General features: G+C 38.1%; 1 protein-coding gene across 1 annotated transcript in view; it reads right to left on the bottom strand.

The window, feature by feature from the left end:
- MACROD2 (MACRO domain containing 2) overlaps window positions 1–19,463 on the bottom strand; it is an 886,475-nt gene that overhangs the window by 595,311 nt on the left and 271,701 nt on the right. The gene's annotated exons all lie outside the window — the stretch shown is intronic.

Raw genomic sequence — 19,463 nt, 5'->3', positions numbered from 1 at the left:
TTATGTTAGAAATTATACATGTTCACTACAGTTGAGGTGTGCCTAAGGCATTAACTGTAAATGGTATTTTCAGCAGGGATGTGTATGTGGGCATGTGCACTGGCATATGAAAAGCTGTGGCAGTCATGGATTGCACAACGGTTTCCATAAACAGAATCTTCTGTTGAGAGCTTTTACCCCTGCTGTACTAAACTTGTCCATGTTTGGCCTTGGAAAAAAGGAGAATTGCTCTAAATACTTTGGGAATGAAAGAACTGTTCCCGTCTCAAATCCATCACCAGGGAGAGAAACAGGAGTCTGATTTCACTGTGTTTCTTCTCTTCCAAGATTTACTTCAACATGTGGCACTTTCTTTACTTTCATCTTTAATTTTCGGTTCTTCCATTCAGAAGATATTAACTGAGACAAGGTTGACTCAAACGGCTAAACATACCTGAGCAGGCGGAAGCCCCGTCCGTGCTTTAAATCCATTGGGACATCTAGGGATGGAGGGCTCATCAACTGAGCCTCACAAAGCGTGGACCTGTTAGGAAAGGCTGGACAGCAGCCTCTGCCCTGCTTTCTGTATTTTGGAGCTTGGAAAGGTACTGAAAAGTTGTAGGAGGCCTTACACTACACAGTGCGTAGCCCCGTTAGGGAGAACAGAAGAGTGGCACTGGCAAAATTCAATCATAAGTATGTAAAGATCACGGTAAATAGTCCAAAGTGTTACTAGCTAAATTCAGTGCGATGGATGAAATTGATACATGGAACTAATTCCTGCCCTCCATATCATTTAAGCTGTTATTTCCTCAGGTGGTGCATAAACCCTCTGATGGCTTTTTAAGCAGGGTGATTTCACACGGAACCATTTCCAGAAGTCCCGTGAGATATGAAGATCTACTGGGTTGTTTACATTTGTTATGTTCAAAAGGAGGCTTTCTCCAGAAAGACTCACAACATAAGGTAGATAAGCCGCAAGCAAAGGAAGGTATCGGTCACACACACAGACTAAAGTCTTCCCTTTACAATCTGACATTCTCTACCTAGGTTGAAATATAATCTACGTTTTCTTCTAGACATTAGAAAAACAAAACTAAAGCCCAAGCATACACATTTAATTGCTATCAAGAGGAAAATCCATACTTTGCAGGTGACAGGTTCCTCTAACAGAAGCATTTAAAATAGGAAAATACAGGAAATACCACTGCCCGCCTCCAAATACCTTCAGAAAAGACTAAGGAATACAAAAGGCAAAAGAGGAAGAAATATTAGTACGCAACAGCATAACCTAAGAGTGCAAAATGTGTTAATTAGTATATTATAATGACTTCTGACGGCTTCGTATAATGCCTTTTCATCATCATACTGTTTCAATTATGCATTCTCCACTTCCCACATTAAAAACAGCTTCACTATTATTTTTCACCTGCTGCTTCAGTATTAGGTTTAAGCACTTAAGTCTTTCAAGAAAATAATTTTATTTTCCGGAAGTTAATCACTGATTCCCTCAATGAATGTTAGGGACAAAATTCCTCTGCTCTGTGAAAGCATAAGAGGAAAAGAAAGCAGAACGTTATAATGAGGTGTGCTTTGTTATCTCCAAGACACCATGATCCTCCACGCTTCACAAAGCCCTTGGTTAGAAGCCAATCATGCAGCTCAGAGATGGAGCACGTTGGTACAGAAACCTTAAAGCTGGACTAACTTTCCCCATATGTTAAAAGAATGATGAAGTAACCCATTTTTTTTAACCTTTAGCTCAGCTATGAGGCAGGGAAACAAGCAGTAAGACAGATGTCTGGAAATTTGATCTACTAACAATATAAATTAAAAGATAAAGTTCGCTATTTCATTACTAATGACCTGCTGGGGAAATACGTACCTTCCAATTTATTTGTTTTTAACCTTGTGCCTTGAAGAATCACAAATAATGAAATGCAAAATGAATGCATAAATGGGCCTAAATCCCTTCCAATATTTAAAATACTGGATTATTTCACTATTCCCATTGAAACGGGGCATAACAAAGACTGGAGGACTACCTCACTCCTCTCCTTGACGGGCCAAGCAGTAGGCCATGATGTCAAATGCAAAGGATGCATACCACGGAGCAGAGCGTGAACACACGAAAGTAGCACAACTCCACAGCAGATCCCTACAGCCACTCATAGAAGCGGGCTCCGACAACAGACCTGAGACATAATGAATGGGTCTCCTCCTACGCACGCCTCTGAGCTCACTCTGGGGAGAGGCAGCAGTGCGAGGACGATGATTGCCTCCGGGAAACAATCTTTCCCATCTCAAACTCCATGGGACACACCCTATCTCCAGTCATGGTATTGGCGGAAGAATTTTTTTCCATGCACTCATAGACCGCTCTGTTCCAACAAGTTTGGTACATTCTTCCTCCATCCACTCCTGAAAGGTGCCAAGAACCTGTAAAGCAAGTTGAGATTTTTAGCAGTGCTCTAGAGGTACCCAGAGCCTTACAGGATTTGGTGTTCTGAAAACCACCACAGGTAGAGAAGTGTTACACAGGGCAAATGATTTTGATCATTTAATGATAGTTTACCGTAGTAAGCTTCAATATACCCACATTTTCACCCACTTCGCCACTCATTTTATGCAACAATCGCTTAGTAAGAAAACTCTTGACACAGAGCCCCAAAAGAGAAACTCCTCCTTGAAATTATCGTGCAGCAACTCATCACTCAATTATTCCTCTTCCTTTTTCACCCCACTAAATTTTAACACTGAAAACAGCATGGAGCCAACTTTTGGGCCTAAATTCTATATTTGGTCAAAGTTCTCAATTACTCTTCTTTTCTGCCCCCTCATTCCCCGCACCATAACGCTTTAAACCCCTTAATTAAAGTTTATACAGCTAGGGCGACACTCCCAGGCAATGAAAATGTATACTTGGAGGTCTGACAGCAATATCTTCCATAAAGCAATGCACCACATTAAGTAGCTGCAACCTTTTTTTAAGGCATTTTAATGCTTGTAGCAATCATGGATTGCTGGACTGAATTTTCAACCCAGAGTACCTTTTAGGCAAGACTCTAGGCTCCACAGAGCCTTTTTTTTTTTTAATCTAAAGAATTATTTAGTGGCCAGGTTTTCCCATGTGCCTAGTACCCACACACTCATTCTGCAATCTCTCTGAAAAGGCATCTAGTAAGATCTTAAATCAGCACTGGAGTGCTCAGAATTAGTATGTAGTAACAGATTTAGGCAATAAAATGTTAAGCTACTGAAGCTTATTATTTTCATCCTTAAAATCTATTCATGTAAGTGCAGCCACCTTCTAATTCAGAGCAGAAGATCTGCGATTTAAATGTAGGTTCACTTGAAGTGAATTTAACACACAAAAAGTGACAGGAGTTAGAATATGGCTCTTTTGTGAATTGAAGAAAAAGGAATGAAAGAATAGAAGCAGCAAACAAATTACAAGACCTGTCAACCTTGTTAGATACTGTGTTGAGAGCAGTAGGGATGAATGGGGATTTCCCACTTCTATGCCTATCACAAACAAATGAAAATATATGCATGGTTTTGAATAAGGTATTTAGGAAGTGACAGATAAGTCTTGGGAAGGCAAGTTTGCTTTCCCTGCCGAGAAAATAACATATCTCAATAACACTACTTCCTTTCAATTCCTCAGGACAACGATTCACAGAAGGCAATTTTAGTTTATTTTGACTGTTTACTCTGTGTTGACAATCTGAATTGGTAACTTCCGATAGTCTACTGTAGGAAGCAGTCTTAAATGTGACAGCCCAAGCTTTAAAGAATTAATACCTTCAAAAATATACATCCCTTAACAAAACGTCTTTCTTCCCAGGTCTTCCAGCCTTAATTCCAGCATTCCAACTTTGAGCTTCTTTTGTCCAAAAGGAGGGCGTTTCATTCCAGAATGCTATTCTTTCCACCATTTAGAATTACACACATCAACCATGTCTGGGTAAGCCCAGAAAAAATGAGGGGAAAAAAAAAAATTTGGAAAATTATTTGAATGGCAGAAATTGCTCGAGATCTGTGCTCATTTATGGACTTGAAAAATTCCTTCTCTTAAGATTTCCCTTATTTGAAGAACACGACTATGTGCTACATGAACACATAGAATCATGGTGCTATCCACTATATCAAGATAGATTTACACAGACAGCGTATTTAACTCTACAGTAACCATCTTAACATGAAGGGCACAAGCCAGACAAAGAAAACCAAACTGTCTTTGCACAACTAAGGTTTGTGTCACTGCCACAATCTAAGCAATTGCTTTTAAACGTCACAAGAAAACCTGCAAACCACATCAAGCTCCCAAAAAGGCTTTCCAAGCAAAAATCCAATGCCACCACTTTGTTCAGGTTGCTGAAATGACATCTTTAGCAGAGGGCAAACTGAAATGTCTTGGTCTTAGAAACTCAAACAAGCACCATCCCTCTCAAGCAAGACACTACTTTTATTTTTTAAATTGTTCCATTCCTTTCTCTAAGTAGAAAAAGTACACCCTACTATTTGCTCGCTGTTGTCAAGTAATCTGAAAAGTACAGGAATGTAAAATTAAAGCTCTAACAAAACTGACATAAGCTTCAAAAATCATTCCACATCATTTGAAGTTTCCTGCTTCACTAAGTTTTATTGTTCTCCAGTTTAGTTAATCTTCTGATATGTAAAGGTCATTGTTCCATGTATTTTGAAGGTTTATACTTATGCAGGAATGTAGGAATGGTTGTGTAGGTAACTCTGAAATCAATCCCATTAGGGTAGAAAAAAGAATAGATGCCAGAACTCCTCTCTTACAAAGATAAAATGTAAATGCTCTACAGAAAGTGAAAACAGCTCCTCAGGGAATTGTTAGGAACTGGGCAAAAGAGCAATGCGAACGTTTCGCTAGTCAAGTAGAAACTTGAAGAAAGAGAACTGGGAGTGCTTGTGGGAACAGAACAGCACTGCCAGCATGGTGCAGTAATAGAGAAAGCCCATGCCTAGTTCACTGACCTCGCATGCTGATGTAATGTTAATAAAAGAGAAGGAAACAGATAAAAATCTGTACATATAAAGTATATCCCATTTATTCCTTAAAGGATTTAGTAAATTCCACAAGTCTTAAGAAACATAAAGATAAGCTCACGAAGGGCAAAGTGCTGTCAGTTTTCAAGCCAACTTCACTGATTTTAGCAAGGACGTCGGGGGAAGCAGCGTTTAATAACATCTCTGCTCTTAAAAAAAGAGCTACCTAAATGGTACCCATAATTTAACCTTCTTCCTTTGGAAAATTGTTCTCAAGAAAATACTTCAAAATGAAGAAGGAAAACCGATTTAGTCGTCTTTTTCTCAGCTTGTTAGTTAAGATTGAATTCTCCATACATTACAATTATGTTCTGAATGCATTAAGTATGACTGATATTCAGGGAAAAAAACAGCAGGATGTATTAATGATCCACTCAATTTCTTTTATTTTTGTTTTTAAATTTTAATATAATTTACCAAAATACGAAAATGTTAAGAGTGTTCAGCTGGAAGAAGAAAATAGAATGATAAATATATCAGAGTCTCTTTAATCCAAATATTTTCTTTAAAATAAATTCTACTTTCAAGCTTCATTTACAATCTCATTTGCACAGAGTTGCCAATCCTGATTAGCCCGAATGAACTCCCTAAACATGAAGGTGAAATCTCCCAGACAGTGATATAGCAGGAGATTGGAACACCTGCAGACATCCACTGTGCCACAAGAGACTTTCTTTTTACTTGGAATTACCCTCAAATGAATACCTTCAAACATAAATGTACAAAAGAAAGGCTCTCACAATCCTTGGTTACACAGAAACCTCGCATTCTAAAGACTGGAGAAATGCATGCTGTTTCAGACTAAAAGCTAAGAAACAAAGAAGTCTCTCCAGCCTTCAAAAACAATGATGACTTAAAAAGGGAGAAAAGCATGATTCTTACAGCCTCAAGACACTTTTAATAGGATGACTCATCATGAGTGATGTTACAGTAGGCAAGGTAGAGAAATATTTGTTCAGCCCACCAGTTCAACGCATGAAGACCCAACACACAACCATCTGAAAAGCCACCGTTTCTTTAAAAAAGAAAAAGAAACTGAAGATTTCGTGGATACTAGGCATACTATGAGACTGATCGCAGATGAAACTCATGCCATGAAAGTAACAAATGCCTTAATAAAGGAGGATTTTCACACCCAGTAAATCATCACATGCCATCTATTCCTGTTGATTATGGCATTTATTTGGTCAAGTATTCACAAGTTAAAACTCTGTGTGTTTAATCATAGAGTCTGGCCTGTTATAAAGCATTATGTCTTAAGATTTCATTTGATCAGAAGGCAAGCTTAGACTAGTTCTTGCAACTTTGAGAAATTGCAATCAACCATTTCTCAACATCTGATAGGAAGGAAGCAGAAGGAATGCATTTTAAAATGTGTATGGTTTGATCAATGATATACAAACAATGTTCCAACAGTTGTGATTAAAAATGAAGGGGTATTCCCTGTACGTATAGAAGACAGTACGGCACATATCACACCTCATGCAGTAAAAATAAATGTCAATCATCTTCTTAATGCATACATCAAACCAAGGTGCATAACCTAGACGAAAAATAAAATACCTTTACTTATTGAACTTGTACTATGAATTACCTACGGCCTGAATTAACATATTGGTTTAGATGAGAAAATAGTATTTCCAGATCAACTGGAAAAGCTTGAGCTTAGCTACACAGATACTTGATGAAAGAGGACTGGTTTGCTTCTGGGATGACAGCATTTCCATCTCCCTATAGCCCAAGCTCAGATGTTTCTCTCACGCTTAGTAGGAATGAACCCTAAACCTTAATTCAAACTAGTCTGACTTTAATGAAACCCAAGATTTAGACCCAACTTTGTACTAAGAGGAAGTGCTCCTTTCATTAGGCAGAAGGAGGAAATAGAGGTAAACAGTAAAATAAAAAAAAATCAAAAAAGAGTTCACATCAAACAGAAGCAAGTTGGACAATGAATGGAGAAGAAAAGACAGCTGAGAAAGGGTGAGGGACGGTTGGGAAAACACTAAACTGATCAAGGATGCTCTGCCAGTCTATGAAAAGACACAGTAACAATATGGAGAGATCACCACTAAAAGTGACTGCCCAAGAAAGTGGTGGAAAGAGGGGGGGTAAGTTTGAAGAAGTAGAGAAATGCAAGGGGAGGGGAGGGATAATATAATTGCCAGGCACAGCATTTAGATAAGAGACACTGTAGTTAAATCTGTTAATTGTACGCCTGCCATTTTATCAATTTGGAGGCGAAAGGAGCAAGATATAATGGATGCTGGGCTTGGAGCCAAATCACAGCTCCTGCTGTTGAAAAGCCAATAGGGGTGCTTTCATTTTTTAAAACACTGGTAGGTAAATACACTGTTTTCCAAACATCAACAGCACATCTCCATTACAATTTCTCCAATAAAATACACAATAATCCAAATGAGCATTAGCACGGGTTTGTATTAAGGATAGCCTGGAGCTAACAGTTAAATGCAAGGCCCGGTATCAAAGAAAGACATTGAATTCCTCTGCCATAGGCTGGGAGATATGCTTGGCTGGTCGGATAATGTGGAAAAGTGAGGAAAGTGTGAGAAGAGAACAAACATGTGTACTGCACATGTGGCCAAAAATGGCAGTCTGAGAGGTGACCACCTTGGAGGCACTCGCCTCAGAGAAGTGCTCAGTGCAACTGGCCCTGCCCAAAGCTTTCCCAGTTCTAAAGCCATTGAATTCACCTCCTGAGAGACTGGACAGATTAGGAAACAATTCATTCACTTTACAGTGACACGTAGAAATCTCAGGCTGCCCACACTGGCAGGCTGCTGGGAAAAGACAGTGACTTTCCACACCTGCGTCTAATATGAAACTCCACCTATTTAATAAAATAGCATTCTTATGAGGAACTAGATTAGATAATGGGCTTCAGAGCCATTTGCTTGTACACTTCTGCTTCAAATCTGCCAGGGAACAGCAGTGACAGAAAATGAGTACCAACTGGTGCCGGTTCAATGGATTACTTGAAATGCGCCGATACCCTCAGTTTATTCTCAGTGGGTAAGTTACTCCAATACAAAATTCACATCCACAGTTGGAACCAATTCAAAGACTATTTTTTAAGCACAGAATATCCCCAAACCTGAAAAAAAATTATGTCCCTCTCCTATTACAAGATCGTCAGCCAAAGTCAGATTGGGAAACTTTCTCTTTCCCATTGCTGTCACACTGACCTCCCGGTCTAATGTGGGTTACACACAGGCGAGTTTTATTTTTTATTTTTAAACAGGCGCTTAAATTTTGCATCCCTGCAGGCATGAGCGCAGCTCTGAGCTGGCTGGGAGATGGACAGCAACGGCAGCGGAAGGAACTCTGCAGCTACAATTTCTTCATACGCCACAGGAACACACGACTCACCAAACAGCGCCTCCACGTTAGAAAAAGGCCAAAGCCCCCCAGGCTCTTCAGTATACGAGGTGAGAACTTGTCCCACCTTAGAGGATTTCCTTTCAGAAAATGCTCTGTCTGCCATACAGGGGATTTACTCGTTAGTGCTACCCTCATTTCTTATTCATAGTCATTGTGCCCCTAAAATATTGTTTAAAAAAAAAAAAAAGAGAGACCAAAAAAAGTCCTCTCTTATTTTCAGCCTCACCCTCTATATATGATCACAAGAGATTCTCTGACCCATGAACTAGCAGCTCGTTTTGATAAAACCATCTGGTGGAAAAGCTAAATAAAGCATTGTCTAAAATCAACAACAAAGGGAAAAAAATAAAATGAAATCTTACTGTGGTTTTAGAGATCTCAAAGTGTTACAAATTACAATAATTTGACAAAAAGTGTCTGGGGAACTTACATACTTGCATATTTAAATTTTAAAAAAGGAGAAAAACCCAGATACCCCAACTGCAAAATTAAAGTTCCATAACGAAAGAGGACTCATGGATCCGTAGCTGCAATAGGACATCCAAGTATCTGTAAGATTCACAGACCTCTGACACAGACCTTCTGCCTCTTCCCTGACACCTTTGAATTCCCCATGGGGGGAAACCTGTATGCAAGTTTTCTTTACTACTACCCTAATAATTCCCATGCTAACCGAGTGGCATTCCAGCTGATCAAACATAATTTAGATATTCTTTCACGTCCTAGTTTGGGGTGTCAGATAGGTCCCTTCCCTTACCAAAAGCACCGAATCCAAGAAAGACCAAAGTGGTGGCAGCACCACGCGACAGCTAATTCAACTCAGGAGCACGAGCTAGTGAGGAAGGCAAGGACAATACTGGAAGCGTTTTAACCATAACCACAGTAAAAATGTTAACCCAACAAGGGGTTTTTTTGTTGTTTGGGTGGGTGGAGCGGGAGGAGAGGCCTTTGGTTTTGTTTTTCATTTGTAATCTGGATAGAAACATCAGTCTTGGCTAAAACTAATTTTTATGTTGAGTACAGTCTCCATTTACAGACAGTCCCTAAGCACGACAGGTAATAAATGTTCTTTAACAATAAATCACGAGAGGAGGGGAGTTTTTATGCCCTTCAAACCGCATGCAATAAGGGGATCCTGGCTGTGATGGGGATCCAGTATTATTCTCAAGTTCTAGCCAATTGTTCAAAGCCAACGCTCATTTTCTGAAGTTGTCTTTCATTGCCAAGTGTAAGAGTCTCATTTAAAATTACTTGTTGTGCGTCTTTGTTTACGTTCAACTCAAACTGAAAGAAATCCAACAATATTCATGGCTCCCCAGTCAATTTTGCGTTAACTTCACCTTCAGCTTCTCATGAATAGGACTATATTAGAACAAATTAATTTTAAATGAACCGTCTTCCCTGGAAACGTTTCTGCTCCATTTTGCGAAAAAAAAGTTGTTTTAAACAAGATTACACCTCTGACAGGATTACACCTGACACAAATGCAAACTTTTACTTGAATGAATTGTGATTTTCAAAACTGCGGGCTTTCAGAGCATATTACATGACATTATTTGCTATCCATGACACCTCTTGATGTCTCAGGGGTTTTTTCCCTCTCTGCTTCACACATAAGACGTACAGAGTTCCCCCAGTTCTACTGGTGAATTAAAAATGAATAATGCGGCTGTTAAAACAAAAAGCTTCAACGAGAAACTCTTTCCTCCTTTGAGTTCGTGGGTACTTTAAACAGTTTACAGTCTTGATGACCTGCTGTTTACAGCCCATGCAGGCTACGAGAAGTTAAACAATATTCTTACTGTATTCTTACTTTCTCCAAACCCAGCCACATGTTTTAATTCTAGCAAGCACTGTATAAAATTATACTGAAAGCGTAGCAAGAAAGTTGCAAAAAAATAAATGTGATCCAGACAGACATACATATAATTAGATATCAAAGGGGTTATTCTTAGTGTTGCAAAGCATTTCTCATTTATGTATTTATTTATTTATAAGCCTGGAAAAGCCTTGGAAAGCTACCAACTATTTTTATTGAAGACTAAATAGGAAGCATACTTAGAAGTGTGCAGCGATGTGTCAAACATTCTTTTTGCCACGTTGAAACATTAAAACGGTCAGACATTCCTCCGTCCATCTCTCTGATACATCAGTAGAAAATAAAAGAATTCAGGCCACTGTGTCTGAGGTTAAAGGCAACTCGGTATAACTCACTTTCCCGAGGAGCCAGAAGAGAGATTTGTAGCATGACAAATAGCTGAGGAAGAGTAAGTAAGAAGATGTAATTCAGAGTCAGTGACAGTTGTTTAATTAACACTTTCTTCTGGCTTCTTACTGTGTAAATTATTTTATACAAATTATACTCACCTACAAACCAGCATGTGGGCAGAAACAGCTATAAAAAAGTTTACAATAAAAGTACTGTATCTTGCATTAATACACTTTCCTCCTAAACCTGGTCATAGAACTATTATCAGTCACTTGGAGTACCGCTGGGTCTTTTTTGTTACGGTTTATTTTTTTTTGTTAATACTCAAAGACATCCAGAAAGGTGTAAAACGCAGATCAGAGTGACTGCAGTGCCCTGTGGATTATGCATTTCAAAGTTCCTCTATATTCCCACAGTGAAACTTCAGTCCTAATCCAGCATGCTAAGAGCCCCGTGCTGGAACCATTAAAAACTAACATTTCTTCTCCGAGCATTCTGAAAATGGCCAAAGATCATTGACATCCAGAACCTATTTTTTTCTTATCAGCTAATCACCTGAAAAGATACTGCCATCCATCCAGAAGTGGTAGAACATCCGCGAGTCACGCAACAGTGTACATAATCTGCACCATTGAGTCGCATGCACAGAGACAATATAAACACACGTATTAACAGATGTATAGCTACAGATATATAGTGACATAAAGGTATCCCCTCCATCACTTGGTTTTCCTCTTTTGCTTTGTAAAAAGACACAAGATCACTGATGATAACTCAAGAATCTTCATAAACATCATCAAAAACTCACAAATACCAAAAGGAAGGAAAGAATCTGAGAAGAAATGAAAAAAATAAAACCTAATGTATCCTCTTCAACTTGTATGAAATATTTCAAACAAAACTAAAAATAAAACCAAAATAAAATCTGAGTGTGAAGACAATGTTAAGAAAAGGGGAACGCTATCAGAAACCTAAAAACCCAAGGAACTAATTTCTCATAAATTTCTAGCACTGCACAACAACAACAAAAATCCACAGGATTTTGATCCCCATAGTTGAGGGCAAAACGTCCTGCATGATGGTATCTTTTCACCAGTAGTGAAACAGCATCTTCACATCTTCAGCATGTTAAATAATACTTTTTTTTTTTTTTTACTCTCTGGTTATTAAGTATTTAGATTCTTTCCTACAGCAATTAAAACATTATTTACGCCCTGCAGTCTCACACCTGATGTCTTCTTCCTGAAGAGAAATGTTTTGAATGTTTGACCTCAGTTTTCACCAAAAAACCCTGTTTTGGTCTCTGCACTTAGCTTATGTGAAAAAGCCTCAAGATTCCTCTGCTCAGTAAAACAAAAATCTTTTAAAAAACATTTTACATAACCTTCCCATCCTATCCACTTTAGACAGGTCTAAAGGAATTAGGTTACATGTAAAGGAACCATCTTGAAACAGTCCTGCTTTTCACCTGCAAGATCCTTTCAAAATATATTAATAAAAAAGAAAAATAAAATTAGCAGTTTTAACCTCAAGTAAACAGCAAGGTTTGCGGGCGAGTCAAGGATAACTAATAAAAATAACAGCACCTTTCATATCCCTATTATTCCTTTTGCTTTATTTCAAAATAGTAGAATGAAAATAGCTACGTCCTTATTTATTACCTATGATGTGATTATTTCCATTTGCAAATAATTTGCCATATTTTTGGCTGAGGAATATGCAGATTCAGCACAAAAAGGAATCCTATACTTTGCTTGCAAGAAAAAAAATTAGGCTGTACTGTTTTTAAAACATTCCAGCTACAATAATATAATTATTATTAATCTGAAGAAATGATATGAAGTTAATGACCTCCAAGAGGCTACAATTTTAAACCTTTTTCCTGCCCTAGGGAGATGGAGGATCAGCAGTTAGTGTTCTAATTCAAGCCCCAAGCCTGTGCCAACATATTTTATAAGCTAAATCCAGGTTTGGGAGACAGGCTGCATATTTTTCAGAGGCTAAACCAGTATAAATCACAAAGTGCCAACACACTATGAGGTTAATGTTGTGTTTTACTAAAGTAAGCAATTTCTATCACCATTTAAAATGAGACAAGCAAAATTCAGGCAGACAAAATCTCATGCATCAAAGATTAATTTTTCAAGTACTGAGCGTAGGCTTTGGCTACTGAGGGAACGTATTAGAGTGGGAGCAGCAGCAACCGCTGCAGTTAAAGGAGCATAAACATCTCCATTATAACCTATTATAACCCCTTCTCCTTGTCAGCTGACTGTAGCGATCAGAATTTTGTTTCTTTTTCTGCTACGCATTAGACTTTTTATTTTTTGTTATTATTATTTGAGCAAAAAGGACCAACTATACCCAAGTATGAAGGAAATAAAATATATTAGCCTTCAGGGGCACAACGCCCTGCTCCAGTGCCAACATGCCCGAGGAGTGACTATATGCCACCAGTGTGGAAAGGCATATTCCAGTGCAAATTATTTTTCACCGAATTAGGAGACATTTTAAATAGGGCCTTACACATAAATTTAACACTAGGAAAGTGTTTACACCTTGTAACTTACTCTCTATTTCATCAAGGGGGTATCCAGAGGGTGAACCCCAGCACGTTGGATGCTGACGCCAGGCAACTGCGGTAGCAAAAAGCGTGGGCTCCTGTCACCGGCACACCTACACACTACGCTGCAGATCTGTAACTGCTTTCAGTAACATCAGAATTAGACCTTTGCAGAACTTGTACATGTCCAGAATTACAGCAATAAGGCTAGGCAGGGAAATTCATGGCATTAAGTTTCTACCGCCTGCCATTACATCATATTAATAAACACATTATAAGCCAGTGGTGGACCCAATTACTGAGCAAACAGTTCACTTTGCCTCTTAATTTTGTCTGTGCCCGCTCCTGTCCTGGAGTTCAGTGTTCAATGACCAGAAGAAGAGGATTTAGATTTAGCAGTGAGGATCAATAGTAAAACATTTCCTTTAGCCACAACGCATACATTTGTTAACTGAACAATTTGATGTGAAGTGAGGATTTCCAGCAGTACATGCCGCAAGTTAACCACAGCATGACACTACACAGAGCGCTGACAAATGCGCACTCCAGACCATTCACAAATTAAATTTTAAAGAATCTATCCATTAAAAAATGTATATGAGCTAGGCTCGAATCCAAGGACAAAGACCATATACTCTGGTGATGGAAGATTCTTGCTGATACATACCTACACTTTTTAACTGGTAGCTACAGCATTTGTCCCTTTGCTACACAAATTGATGACAGACCCTGAGCAGACTTGGAAGAGAATTAGATGTTTGAACTTGTTTAGCTGAAGTTGATAAATGCATTCCCCATTATTCCCCACGAGTCCTAACTTCTCCCTTTGTGTGTATATGTGGGGGGGCTGTACATAAGGGAAAGACAAGCCATAAAGCTTTACAATATACCATAAAACCCTCTCTAAAATCTAAGCAGGTTTTAGGATCGAAGAAGTAATTATTAATATTTCCCTTCCAACACATTTACAGCATATGCAATGTATCCTATTGTTAATGGTGAATATAGCAGGTCATTAAGACAACTGGAGTCAATTAGACCAAATTAAAACACAATAAAGACATCATTGCAATTATTTTCAAAATGATTATAAAATACATAAACGGAGCTTATAAAAAACACCTTTGAAATCTAGACACGACTCAGAAGAAAAGCACACAAATACGTAGTAAGTGGTTTTGTTAACCATAAAAAAATCCTTTCCCAAAGAAACCTAAACAAGAAAACCACTGCTCAAGAACAAGGGGTCTTGGACCTTTGATTAATATTAACTTCCTTTGCTTCATTTTAAATTTAGTTTTAAATATTTAAGCAATGATAAAGATTTGAGAAATACACAAAAGGGATAGCAAACAGCAGCTGCAGCTCAGCCCTGTTTCGGGAAATACCTAACTAGAGCTTTTTCCGGCTAGATTATTTTTTCCAGTAGGTGTCACGCAGTTTGGGCACAGTGCTGACAATAATGTGATGCTCCTCAGCTAAGACAAAGAGTATGAAGACATCCCTCCTGGAAAACTATCATAACATTTATGCAGCTTCAATTATATCAATGATCGTGTTATCCTATGCTCATCAGCAGCCTTTTTCAACTGAAATGTCATCAAATTTCAGTCTATTTATGCACCCGGTGGCGTACCTGTTCTCACTTAAATATTTAAAGCAATTGTGGGAGAAGATCGAGGACCTTGACCAACAGGGATCTAGTAACCAAACTAGTCTTCTCCAAGCAATCCTCTCTCTTGGCCACACATTCCTCACATTTAATGCCTCTCTTTTAAATTCCCAGACTTATTTTCCAATTCCCAGACCCACCTCTTTCCAGAAGAAATAAGGAGGAAGCAAACTGAGCAATCATGAAAAGATAACGTTCTTCTGCATATCAGAACCACGCAGAAGAATGTATCTCTCTGACTCTTGTGTATCAGAAATACAGAATAATTTGAAACAAAATTTATGTATTGTTAAATCAACCAAGGTTTTAAAAATAGGCAAGCAGACCACGTTCTTTGTGGAATCCTGGAAATTCAGATAATATGCTTAAATATTATGCCCCGTTTTTCCAATTGATCAGTTTTGGAGTACTGGAATAGAGTTTTGGAGTTGTTTCTGCATAATCAGCCTTTTAATTACAGGTCTGTAAGCGATCTCCAAGCAAATATAAAGAGATGTAAAATCCCTACCCTTACAGCCTTACTTTAAAATAATACCCACCAAATATTCATCTTTTAAATACAGAATATTATGTCTACATAATAGAAGCACACTTTTTAATCTCTACTTTTTAATCTCCACTTTTAATCTGATTAAACAAATTTAAAGGCTGATTCCTCCTACTGCGTTTAATACTAGCACTCCTCCTAACTACTTATTTCACAGCATTTATTGCCTTTAAAAGCACATTCACATTATTACTCCAGATTGATCTACACAGTGATTTTGGACAAGAAGACTATACCATACACAGTATTTCCTAAAGGGCATTGCTTAAAATACTAAAAATACAAGCAAACAGAAAAAATTATTCTAAATATTGTATCTTTACTAACAACATAAACCAATGTATTAGAAACTGCCTAGCATTTCCATCAGGGTGCCTCCACTGAAAGTCCACCTTTCAGATCTAATTTACCAATGGTTGGCTCTATCCCAGATTAGCGGCCGTAAGAGTTTATTTTCTGAGGTTTGAGGGTTTCATTATCAAACATTTTTCAGAAAAAAAGAAAGAAATTATTACTAGACATATTAACAATATAAAAAAGTTAGTTCGGGGGTCCTTTCCTGCCAAGGTCGGGGTACCAATTGCCTGTGTTGGATGTTGTCATCACGTCTTCAATTGATTTTAAACCCGTTAAATACCTTGCAGAATGGGACTGTATTTTTTAATGTGTTCTGACAGGGTCTTTTTATGGTGAACCTTTGCAAGCAGATAACAAGCCACAAGGCTGTTATGGACCCCTGGTTCCAGCCATAAACACAATTTACATTCAGACCATTTTCTGCCAGTAGAGCCAACTGAGACTATTAATCAAACGAGAAAGAAAACAAGCATTTGTAGAGCTTTAAACAGATACTGTTCGTCTGTTTTTTAAAGCATGACGGTATCAGAGTACTGCTCAATGTTTGAAGACCAGTTGTACAATATTTAGAATGAACTTCTCTTTAAAAGGAACAACAATATGAGGTACAGAAGTTAAGTAATTGATGATCGGTCTGGGAGAGCATTAAAGGAAAATATCTCAGAGCAAAAAGCACTGCCTTTTCCAGCCCTCCAAAGTGCTATGAAAACGTGGGTGCCTGCATAGGTGTTTGCAGAAAAACAACAATAGATGACATCAACCAAATTATGTATTCAGCAAATAACTCGGTTGGCATTTGGGGGGGCTTTGTGTAGGCTTTTGCAGCACAGGAGGCAGATGGTGATTACACTGATTTGTGTAAAACTGTACTGAACATTACATTAACTGGTAATTAGAAAACTCAATTTGATTTCACTTCTATTTTCATACAGACTGTTTTTAGGTGTTCAAAAATATATACCTTGAGAAGTTCATGCAGCAACATCTCTAGGCTACAGACATCCTAATCTTCGTCTGTTCACACTATTAGGATAAAAAGATGAGGAAAAAAACGAACTATTTTATGTATTCTCTCCTTGAACATTTACTGTTACTTGCGTATTTCACAAACTGATCTGACTCAGATGCAACAAGAACAAACCACAGAAAGCTAGTCCATACCCTACAGCTTTGCATTTTTCAGTCAGACATTATTTTTCAATTTTTCCTTTGTGAAGAAATCATTTATCAGACCTGTTCTTATTTAACCTAAGTAAATACAGCAAAGTATTCAATAAAAATACAATAGATCATAAAGGAGATTGCCAAAGTGTTTTTTATTTACCAACTACCAGCTTCCTAACACAGCACACCTTCCCTTCAAACCCTAAATTTAATTCCAACTTCCGCCAAGTTGTCTAGAAAACAAAGCAATAAGCTGCATGATCTCTGAATACCAAATTGCCTTTAACATGGACTCCTCAGCTTAAGCCCAAGTCCTGCATCGTACGGCACACACGCAGGCTGCTCCGTCCCAGAGCAGCTTTGCTGATTTCAGCAAACCGCTTCCAAGCAAAGCATTTCAGGAACTAGAGATGGGAAAATCCCAGGGGCAGCAAGCACGGCTGTAACACTTTACAATTCTGTTAAATAACAAAAAAATAACAATTCATCATGCTAGGAAATATGTTTCACTTTTACTATCATTACTCATCTAACTGCAATCACGAGAAGAGCAGAGACAACAAAATAATCACCGCACCACTCAAACCATTAATGGATTATTGTATTTGGTCTCCTATATACAAATAGCTAAGTGAAAAGCAAACTCATTGTGAAAGCTGGCACTTATCCATTCACCTATAACCTTCAACAAATTGCTGACACACCAAATTGCATCTGGGCGCATCTGGATGGGGAAGTCCGGCCCTCCCGTCACATTGCTGCTCTCGTCAGAAAAATCAGATGTAAAATAGTTTCCACAGTTAAATTGTAATACTATTATGACAAAGTGATGCAGAATGACAATGATATCCAGTGGCTCCATAGCTTTTTAAAATATGAAAACAGAGTCTTGCTTGTTTGGTAACTTTCAGATGAATGGACAAGGTACAGTAATTTAATGAGCCAACACCAAAAGCTTCTAAAGGGAAAAGCAAAAGAAAACAACAGTTGCTGAACACAAGTATGTTTTAAGGAAAAAGAAGTCTAAGAAATCAAGAGTATCTAATTCTCAGCCTCTGCATGCAAACTGTACATTTCCCTCCCTGTGCCTGTCAGTTACTATATATTTTCCCCATCTCATGTTGATGCATGATCAAATAGAAATACACGTGTCTTTGATGCGATTTCAAGTTCTAAGAATATTGATTAGGCAGAACATTGACTTTTGTCTAAGTCTGGTTACAGGTTTTGTCTCCAACTGCAAGTGATAATGGGTTTTCTCATTGTTTTGTTTTGTTATTCCTACATAAAGAATAAAAGAAAAAAATTTCCTGTCGTCTTCAAACAGGATCCCCTTCTACAAAGCTAACTTAAGCAAGACCCATTAAACTGCTATAAAATTTAAAGGGAGGCCACGCCTCAGACATGACCCTTTCTCTTTCCAGCACAGTTCAGTGCTCTTTGCTTTGGCGCCGTGTATTTAATTTCTCTCATTAAAATACATGGGGCGAATCATGCACCTACGGATGAACAGCTTTTCTGTCCCTCCCAAGATATTTTTCTTTAAAGGGGAAGAATAACATATCAAAAATCCGCAGTAGAGTAAATTACAATGTGTAATCAAACAATCCTATCAGTTTCATAGGAATCTGGTGAAGATTTTGGCCATATACAAACGCATAACTACCATATTGAATCTTCCTTAACAATTTCCCTGACCTCTAGTCAAATTAACCTTTCACAAATAACCATTAACGTGTGTAAAACTACATACAAAATATAGCAAAGTTTTCCCGTATATAGCAATTATCGCTGTCAAGGAAATAACTGGTAGCTCTCACCATTGTCACAGAAGGTGCCAACAAATGACTGGGAACATGATTTTTTTCTTTATCTAAGGCATTAAGGGCCACAGGAACCTAAAAAGATACCTGCTACTGCAGAAAGCATTTGATTTTACATGGAAAAATGTAGAACAAATTAAGAGAGCAGATCTAAATACATTTGAATGAGCTGTGTTCCTGGTGCAAACTGCGTATAAAAAGAGATCTTGAATCCCAGTTACTTGCTGTTTGTAATGCTTTCTCGGTATTTGCATCATCGTATCTTAATATACTATTCTGTAAGATCTTAACTTGCAGAGAGTTCATACTTTTTATTCTTACATAATAGACTGGCCGACCAACGCGCTGTCAACCTTTTTTCCAAGACTAGCTCAACATCTACGCAACAAGGTCAAATAGCTGTCTTCCTATTTTAAATAGGATGGGAATTTTGACAATTCCACTTCAAACGTGCAAAAACATTCCAGCACTGAGCTGCACTCTGTCGAAAACTAAAGCGTGGCAGATGCCTTCGCAGTAATTGCCAATCAGCCTCTACGTAACAGCTGAAAGCACAATACATCACTTTGATCTCCTCAGCTCTCAAAGTATTTACAATCAAGGAATCTGCATGAAGAATATGAAATATGCAACATTTCCAAAAATTGTCTCCATGGAACTTAAATATGATA

The sequence above is a fragment of the Charadrius vociferus genome, unplaced genomic scaffold, assembly GCF_000708025.1.
Source record: "Charadrius vociferus isolate BGI_N301 unplaced genomic scaffold, ASM70802v2 scaffold112, whole genome shotgun sequence".
Classification (NCBI taxonomy): domain Eukaryota; kingdom Metazoa; phylum Chordata; class Aves; order Charadriiformes; family Charadriidae; genus Charadrius; species Charadrius vociferus.
Note: the sequence above shows the minus strand (reverse complement) of the source record. Positions and strands in the feature narration are given on the sequence as shown.